General features: G+C 44.2%; 1 protein-coding gene across 2 annotated transcripts in view; it reads left to right on the top strand.

Moving 5' to 3' along the window:
* The first annotated feature begins 6,188 nt into the window (after positions 1–6,188).
* LARS2 (leucyl-tRNA synthetase 2, mitochondrial) overlaps positions 6,189–9,028 on the top strand; it is a 163,914-nt gene continuing 161,074 nt past the window's right edge. For both annotated transcript variants that reach the window (XM_030811970.1, XM_030811971.1), the window contains exon 1: positions 6,189–6,308. The gene's annotated coding sequence lies outside the window, so the exon portion shown is untranslated. The remainder of the gene's footprint in view (positions 6,309–9,028) is intronic.

Below are 9,028 nucleotides of genomic sequence, written 5' to 3'. Positions count from 1 at the left end.
TTTTTTTTGAGACTGTGCCTCACTCTGTAGCCCAGGCTGGAGTGCAGCAGGGCAGTCATGGCTCACTGCAGCCTCAAACTCCTGGGCTTAAGCTATCCTCCCACTCCAGCCTCCCAAGTAGCTGGGACCACAGGCATGCAACACCCTGCCTGGCTAACTTTTTAAAAAGTTTTTTGTAGAGACAAGGTCTTGCTATGTTGACCAGGCTGGTCTCAAACTCCTGGGCTCAACCAATCCTTCCACCTTGGCCTCCCAAACTGTTGGCATTACAGGCATCAACCACTGCACCCAGATGAATGCATTATCTATTCCTTTTAAAGGCACCCAAGAAGGGCACTGCCTTCACTTCCACGGCATTGCTGCCAAAATACAAAACCTGAATAAAGCGAGAGGAACATTCTACAAAATATCTGATTAGTACACCTCTTCAGAAGTGTCAAGGTCATGAAAGGCAAAAAAGAGAGTGGCTGTCCCAGCTTTCAGGAAACAAACGAGACATAATAATTTAGTGCAAAATGTCCCTGGGCTGGACCCTAGACTAGGTAATAGAAGGAAACTTGTGATAAAGACTATTTTTTATCTGTTTCTGAGAAACAAATTATCCCCCAAACATAGCAGCTTAAAACTACAAACACAATCTCACACAGCTTCTGGGAATGGCTTAGCTGGGTGGTTCTGCCTCGGGTCTCCAAGAGGTCTCAGTCAAACTGTCAGCTGGGGCTGCTGTCTTTGAAGACTACATGGGATTGGAGGGTCCATTATACATGGACCTGGCTGTTGGCAGATGGCTTCATTTCCTCAGCATATAGCCCTTTCTATAGGCTAGTGATGTGGCTTACCCCCAGGGTAAGTGATGCAAGACACACACAGTGAGAATGACCTAGATAGAAGATGCAATATCTCTTATAACCTAATCTAGAAAGTGACATACTATTACTTCTGCTGTATTCTATTGGTCAGACTAACCGTGGTACAATGTGGGAAGAAACTACATGAGGGTATGAATACCAGCAGGTGAAGCTCATTGGAGGCTATCTTAGAGGTGGGATACTACAAAGAGTATTTAAGAAAAACTTAAAGCAAGCATCATACTTAAAGGTAGAACATTAGAGGCAACCCCATTCAAGTGAGAAGCTAATGGAATAAGACAAGGATGCCCGCTATCACAGCTATTACAACTCTTATCAAATATGAAGAAGGCTCTCCTCTTTGAAGACTGTTTATGGTCTCTAGTACTATTTGACTGACTCACCCTTCAAGTTGAGTCTTGGCCGTAGGGGACAAATAGTGTTATGGGTGTGACTCTGGAGAGCCAAGCTCCTTTAATGAGACGGTGGCAAGTAAAAATATTTCTGAAGATCCATAAGTTAGAGTGTTAATAACAAACAACACTCTGAAAGGCATAAAAGTAAACAAATGGTGATGGGTATCAGTTCCTTTGTTTAACAAAGAAATCTTTACACTCTTTTGGGGATACAAAATCCCCAAACGAATACAAACTCATCCCAGAAAACTAATACCCAGCTAATACAGAATCTGTATTAGTTTCTTATGGCTGCTACAACAAATTACCACAACTTGGTGGCTTAAAAAAAAAATGCATTTATTTTCTTACAAGTCTGGATGTAGGAGAATACCAAATCAGTTTCACTGGGCAGAAATCAAGGTGTTGGCAGGGACTCATTCCATGTGGAGGCTCTAGGAGATAATGTTTTCTTTTTCTTTTTTTTTGAAATGGAGTTTCGCTCTCGTTGTCCAGGCTGGAGTGCAATGATGTGATATCAGCTCACTGCAACCTCACCTCTCTGGTTCAAGCAATTCTCCTGCCTCAGTCTCTCAAGTAGCTGGGATTACAGGTGCGCACCACTATGCCTGGATACTTTTGTATTTTTAGTAGAGATAGGGTTTCACCATGTCGGCCAGGCTGGTCTCAAACTCCTGACGTCAACTGATCCACCTGCCTTGGCCTCCCAAAGTGCTGGGATTATAGGAATAAGCCACCACACTCGGCCTGTTTTCTTTTTTTTTTAAATTATGGTTATATATATATATATATATAATGACATTTACCATTTTAACCATTTTTAAATGTACAGTTCAGTGGCATTAAGTACATTCACATTGTTGTGCAAACATCCCCAACTTCTATCTCTAGAACTCTTTTTATCTTCCCAAACTGGAACTCTGTATCCCTTAAATAGTAACTTCCCACTCCCTCCCCCTTACCCTATCCTCTGGCAACCACCATTCTACTTTCCATTGTAGAATTTGACTGCTCTAAGTACCTTATATGAGAGGAATCATACAATATTTGTCCTTCAGTGACCACCTTATTTTACTGAGCATTTGATTCATCCATGTGTAGTGTGTGTCAGAATTTCCTTCCTTAAAGGCTGAATAATATTCCATTGAATGTATATACCATTTTCTTTTATACATTTAAGCCATGGATTGACACTTCAGTTACTTGTACCTTTTCGCAGTAGTGAACAATGCTGCTATAAACATGGGTGTACAAATATCTCTTTGAGGCCCTATTTTCAAACCTTTTGGGTATCTACCCAGAAGTAGAGTTGCTGGATCACATGAGAAAAATGTGCATTCCTGCCTTTTTCATCTTCAACTGCATGAGCTGCACTCCTTACATTCTTTGGCTCATGGTCCTTTCCTTCATCTTCTAAAACAGCATTGTGGCATCTTGTTTCAGTGATCACCTTGCCTCTTCTCTCTCAAATTTCTCTCTGCCTCCCTCTTATAAGGACCCTTGTGATTGCATTTAGGGCCACCTGGCTAATCCAGGATAATCTCTCTATCTCAAGATCCTTAATATAATCACATGTGCGAAGTCTCTTTTGCTATATAAGGTGACATTCGCAGGTTCCAGGGAGTAGAACCTGGATATCTTTGGGGGGCCTTATTCAACCCCATACAGCTAATAGAAAAAGTAAAAAGAATGCAGAAACATTGTTAATAGAAAGCTCCATAAAATCCTACAGTCCCTAGAGATCATCACAGGAAACAGTTTGGGATATAGTTTTTTATATTTCTTTCTATGCATATACTAACAAATGCCTTTCTTTTATTTCCTTTCCTTTTTTTTTTTTTTTGTTTTTTGAGATGGAGTCTCGCTCTGTCACCCAGGCTGGAGTGCAGTGGCGTGATCTCTGCTTACTGCAAGCTCCGCCTCCCGGGTTCACGCCATTCTCCTGCCTCAGCCTCCCGAGTAGCTGGGACTATAGGCGCCCGCCACCACACCCGGCTAATTTTTTGTATTTTTAGTAGACACAGGGTTTCACCGTGTAGCCAGGATGGTCTTGATCTCCTGACCTCGTGATCCACCTGCCTCAGCCTCCCAAAGTGCTGGGATTACAGGCGTGAGCCACTGCGCCCAGCCTTCCTTTCCTTTTTTAAAAAACAAAAAATGAGGTAACATTCTACACAGCCCAGCAACTTGTCTGTTTCATTTAATAATGTATTCAAGCAAGCTCTTTAAGAGTGAAAAGGATTTACTTTCATGCTACTGTCTTCTTTGAAGTAAAAATAGCAACTTTCCAGTAAAGTAAGTGACTTTTAGAAAAATTCTATTTGAAATAATCTTCTAGAAATGTCAATGTTAACTGTAATTCACAATAGGAAAGACAGATTTTCAACCAAAATAAGGTTAGAGGCTGTATTTTGCGTAAATTAGAGAAAGGGGCACTCTAGTTATATATGGATGCATGTGACATACCTGAAGGCTAAACTGCATCAAGTGTGGCAATGTTTCCATGGTATCAGTTTAAATTAAGCATCTGGTGTTCAGAGTGGGACCTGGGTTGGAATCCTGGCTCCATCATCAACTACATATGTGACCTTAGGTAAGCTGTGTCCAACCTCTGGACCTCAGTGTCCTTGTCTTTGAAGTAAGAGGATTGGACTAGAAGTTCTAAGCTCTTTATGGTCTTCCATTCTGCAGCTTGAGAAGGGCTCTATTCTGCCAGGATGGAGATCCAGTTGAGTAACAAATCTTTGACTAATTTGCTTTATGTCCTGAGCAAGACAGTCAGCTCTTTTGTGCCTCAGTTTATTTATCTGTAAAATGAGGAGATTGGACTAGAAAGGAGCTAGATCTTTTCTAGCTCTCACATTCTGGGACAGTGAGTCTTCAAATTGAATGTGTCGAGGATCAGTTAGGGGTCTTGTTAAAATTCAGAGTCTGATCCAGCGGGTCTAGGGCAGAGACTGAGTTTCTCATTTCCAGCAAATTCCCAGGTGAGGCTGACGCTGGAGACCACACCTTGAATAACAAGATTTTTGGATGTTGAACTATTAGGAAACCTTGTTAAAGACATGGAAATGGGCAAAAGAGAATACTGTATGCCCCTTTGGTGGAGTATTGGGGGATTATCTGATGCTATAGGAGTGCATACCTTTGCTTGCCTTTCTGTTAACTAGCTATTGTTCATCTCTGTAAGAATAGAAGCTAAAATATGGAATATGAGGCTGGGCGTGGTGGCTTACGCCTGTAATCCCAGCACTTTGGGAGGCCAAGGCAGGCGGATCACTTGAGGTCAGGAGTTCAAGAGCAGCCTGGCCAACATGGCGAAACTCCTTCACTACTAAAAATACAAAAATTAGCCAGGCATGGTGGTGTGCCCCTGTAGTCCCAGCTATTTAGGAGGCTGAGGCAGGAGAATTGCTTGAACCCAGGAGGCGGAAGTTGCAGTGAGCCGAGATCACGCCACTGCACTCCAGCCTGGGCAACAGAGCAAGACCCTGTCCCAAATAAATAAATAAATAGAATAAATAAATAAATAAATAAATAGAATAGAATATGGATACAGCAGTCCCCCTTATCTTCAGTTTCACTTTCTGAGGTTTCAGTTACCTGCAGTCAACCAAGGTCCGAAAATATTAAATGAAAAATTTCAGCAATAAATAATTCGTAAGTTGTAAGTTGCATGCCATTCTGAGTAGTGTGATGAAATCTTGCTACATCCTGCCTGGGATGCGAACCATTGTGAATCATCCCTTTGTCCAGCATATCCACGCTATATAGCTACCCAACTTAGTAGCCATCTTGGTTATCAGATCGACAGATCACAATAAGAAGGGTAAGGACAGTACAATAAGCTATTTTGAGAGAGACCACAGTCATATAAATTTTATTACAGCATATTGTTATAATTGTTCTATTTTATTATTGGGTATTGTTGTTAATATATTACTGTGTCTAATTTACAAATTAAACCTTATCATAGGTACGTATGCATAGGCAAGAAAAACAGTATACATAGGGTTCAGTACTGCCCCAGTTTCAGGCATCCACTGAAGGTCTTGGAACATGTCTCGTGAGAATAGGAGGGACTACTGTAATCATGGGACGAATTTTGTTTGGTAGAGATACGATTTCAAGCCTGTAAGAAAGAAATGGCTCCCAAACATTACTTTTTCCTGTCCTATAGGATATTAACCAATTTTGCACAATTAGCAAATTCATTTCAGTATTCTTGACTGCCCACATATGAGTTCAAGTTCTCCTTTAAACCGGTTTTACCTTTTTGAAAATTATGCTTTAACACCACTGGTTCTTTGCAACTCATTGATTTGTTGATTTATTACAAGCATGAAACACTTGCCGGGTGTGTGGCAGTGGGGGCATGGGATATACAAACTCCTCTAGGAAAGGGAAGGCATCAGGCTTTCCTGACTCCTAGCACACTTGCCGGGTGAGAAAAGTACCTTACCCCAAACCTATTCTTGCCCAGGTAATTCCACCCCCCGCCCCAGGGCTAGAGGATTACGCCACATGGTGAAAGAAGGTGCCTCACTCATTATGCAGTCAATTAGGAATCAATAAGTCGAGACCTGCCCAAGCCCAGGAGGCAATTGTTGCTACGCTGGGATTCGAACCCTAGGGTCTGGGCTATATCCCAGGGCTCTTTTCACCAGCTGCCGCCTAGTTTATTCTGAGGCCACTAAATCAACGGCTTTCATCTGTCTGCTATAATTGTAATAATTTGAGCCCCAGACGTCTAGAGCTTTGCCGACGCCAGAGCAGTTAAAGGGCGTGACAGAGTCCGGGGGGCGGAGCCCAGGGCCGCCGCGCAGACGCCCCGCCCCGCCCGGCGGGCTGCTGGGAGTCGAGAACTGGGTTGCTCTCCCTCCTTCCCCGGTCCCGCCCCCGTCTGTCTGTGTCGACGGCGGACGCTATCGATAAAGTTGTTGTTTTGACAACATGGCGGCGCCCATGATCCGTGGCCGGGCAGTGCTTGCCTAAAGGTGGAAAACGAGGAGTAGAGGAGCCGCAGGCCAGAACCTGTGAGCAGGTAAACCCCTGAACCGGGCGCAGCGAGATGAGAGACGAGGCCCGGTCTCCTCTTCCTCCGGCTCGGGAGATTCTGACTTGCTGAGAGCAGGAAGGGAAGGTTAGGTGGGCTGGGTTGGGTGGTCCTGGAACCTTGCAGTTTCGAAACTGAAAATATCTGAGATCCAGGTCTTCAGGGTCTTTGAGTCACCGACCCCATTGATAGCTCTGGAGTCTTTCCCAGAAAAATGCATATATACACGTAGTTTTGTACTCAAGCTCCCCTCTCCACTGCTCCCCTACCCCAGATCTTTGCTCCCCGGACTATGGGTTTGGACCCAGTTGAAGGTCATCCCTTGCCTCTCTGGGGCCCACAGGTCGTTTTCACGTTAGGGCTCGGAGTTCCTCAGAAAGATGAGGTTCCAGACGAGAAATCTGCCTGAGCTCACAGGTAATTAGTAGCTGCAAAATCCAAGATTTTTTTTGTTTTCACAAAGCTTGGTTTCTTTAAGATAAATTTTCCTAGGTGCATTCTTGCACTTTCTTTTGAGTGATGTACACAGATGCCCTCGTGTGCTTCTCCCCTGTGTCCTGTTTTTTTTTCTGCCTCCTACTCAGGAGAACAGAAAAGGGAGGTGAGTTTTGTCTCACGGGTCAAAACCGAGATCATCCCACACACGCAGGGAAATGAATGACTCGCTCCTCAAGGCATCACTGTGGGCTCTGACGGCTCCAGCCTTCAGCAGCCCGTCAGCTCTGTGCCCCAGCGCCTCTTCCGTAAAAGGGAAGCCCCTGTGACTGCATGATGCACAAGAAGGAAGGCGGTCTTGGGACCACGGCCTAGAGGGCGGCCAGGGCACTCCCTCCTGCCTGTGCAGGGCGCTTCCTTTAAGCTCCAACTGAGATTGAGGTCAGGGTTGATTCTAAAGAGGGGTGGAGTAGTGGGGATTGATTCTTTGGAAGGATGTGGAAGAAGAGAAGATTCTTCTTCTCTTAGAATAAGATTCTGAGCATCTAAGGACGGAACTGGAGGAGCCAGAGCTAAGGAAGAAAAGGGCCAAGTTAATCATAAATATAAGACATGAGCCACACCTTTCACATCGTCATATCCTCACAGCCGTCTAATAAAATGGCTGCTCCTCACTGTCAGTAAGAGGCAGTCCATCAAGGCTTTGGTGGAGGAGTACTTGGAGTGGCCAAGAACAAGGCCTGGGAAGTAAAGGAAAGGAATAGGGCTGAACCCTAGGAAGTTCTGTAATGAATCATAGCCATGAATACTGACTATATGTTGATTCTTATGAGTCCCCTTATGGAATTAGAACCTGAGTGGGGTCTTGGGGACTCCTAACTTCAAAGGATATGAACTATTCTTAAAAAGGTCTTAACACAGGTTATCAGATTGCCCCCCCAAAAAAAGGTGGAATCAGTTTACATTCCCACTAGCAGTTGTTTAAAAATGCATATTTCTTTTCATTTGCCAATCTGGAAACTAAACTTTCATTGTTTTAATTTGCATTTATTTGATTAGTTGTAAAGTTGATCTTTTTCATATTAACCATTCATATGTCCTCTTTATTAACCATTTATATGTCATCTTTGCTATTTTCCTTTGCCCATTTTTATTTTTATTTATTTAGTTATTTTGAGACAGAGTCTTGCCCTATCGCCCAGGCTGGAGTGCAGTGGTGCAATCTCTGCTCACTGCAAGCTCCACCCCCTGGGTTCACGCCATTCTCCTGCCGCAGCCTCCCATGTAGCTGGGACTACAGGCACCTGCCACCATGCCCGGCTAATTTTTTTGTATATTTAGTAGAGACAGGGTTTCACTGTGGTTGCCAGGATGGTCTCGATCTGCTGACCTCGTGATCTGCCCGCCTTGGCCTCCCAAAGTGCTGGGATTACAGGCGTGAGCCACCGCGCCAGGCCTTCTTTGCCCATTTTTATTTTTATTTTTATTTATTTATTTATTTATTTTTGAGATGGAGTCTTACTCTGTCACCCACGCTGGAGTGCAGTCGTGCGATCTCAGCTCACTGCAAACTCCGCTTCCCGGGTTCACGCCATTCTCCTGCTTCAGCCTCTCCGAGTAGCTGGGACTACAGGCGCCCGCCACCACGCCCAGCTAATTTTTTGTGCTTTTATTAGATATGGTTTCACCGTGGTCTCGATCTCCTGACCTCGTGATCCGCCCGCCTCGGCTTCCCAAAGTGCTGGGATTACAGGCGTGAGCCACCGTGCCCGGCCCTTTGCCCATTTTTAAAATTCGATGTTTAGTGTTTCTTTTCTCACACATGAGCTCGAGAGTAGCATAACCTTTTGTTTTTGCAGTTTTGGTGAACATTTTCTCATAGCTAATTGCTTGCTTTCCAGTTCTGTTCTTAATGGTTTTGATATACAGATTTTTTAGCATCAGATTTATTAACATTTTCCTTTGTGAATTTTTTCATTGTTTTTAGGACAGAACATCCTGCACCCTCTTAAGATTTATTAAATACTCATCTGTGGTCCAGGTGTGGTGGCTCACGCCTGTAATCCCAGCACTTTGGGAGGCCGTGGCAGAGTGATCACAAGGTCAGCAGTTCGAGACCAGCCTGGCCAACATAGAGAAATGCCGTCTCTACTAAAAATACAAAAAATTAGCCAGGCGTGGTGGCAGGCGCCTGTAATCCCAGCTACTTGAGAGGCTGAGGCAGGAGAATCTCTTGAACCCAGGAGGCGGAGGTTGCAGTGAGCCAAGATCGT

The sequence above is a fragment of the Nomascus leucogenys genome, chromosome 4 (genome assembly GCF_006542625.1).
Source record: "Nomascus leucogenys isolate Asia chromosome 4, Asia_NLE_v1, whole genome shotgun sequence".
NCBI classification, from domain to species: Eukaryota; Metazoa; Chordata; class Mammalia; order Primates; family Hylobatidae; genus Nomascus; species Nomascus leucogenys.
The sequence above is the reverse complement of the archived record's forward strand: the minus strand, read 5'-3'. Positions and strand labels throughout refer to the sequence as shown.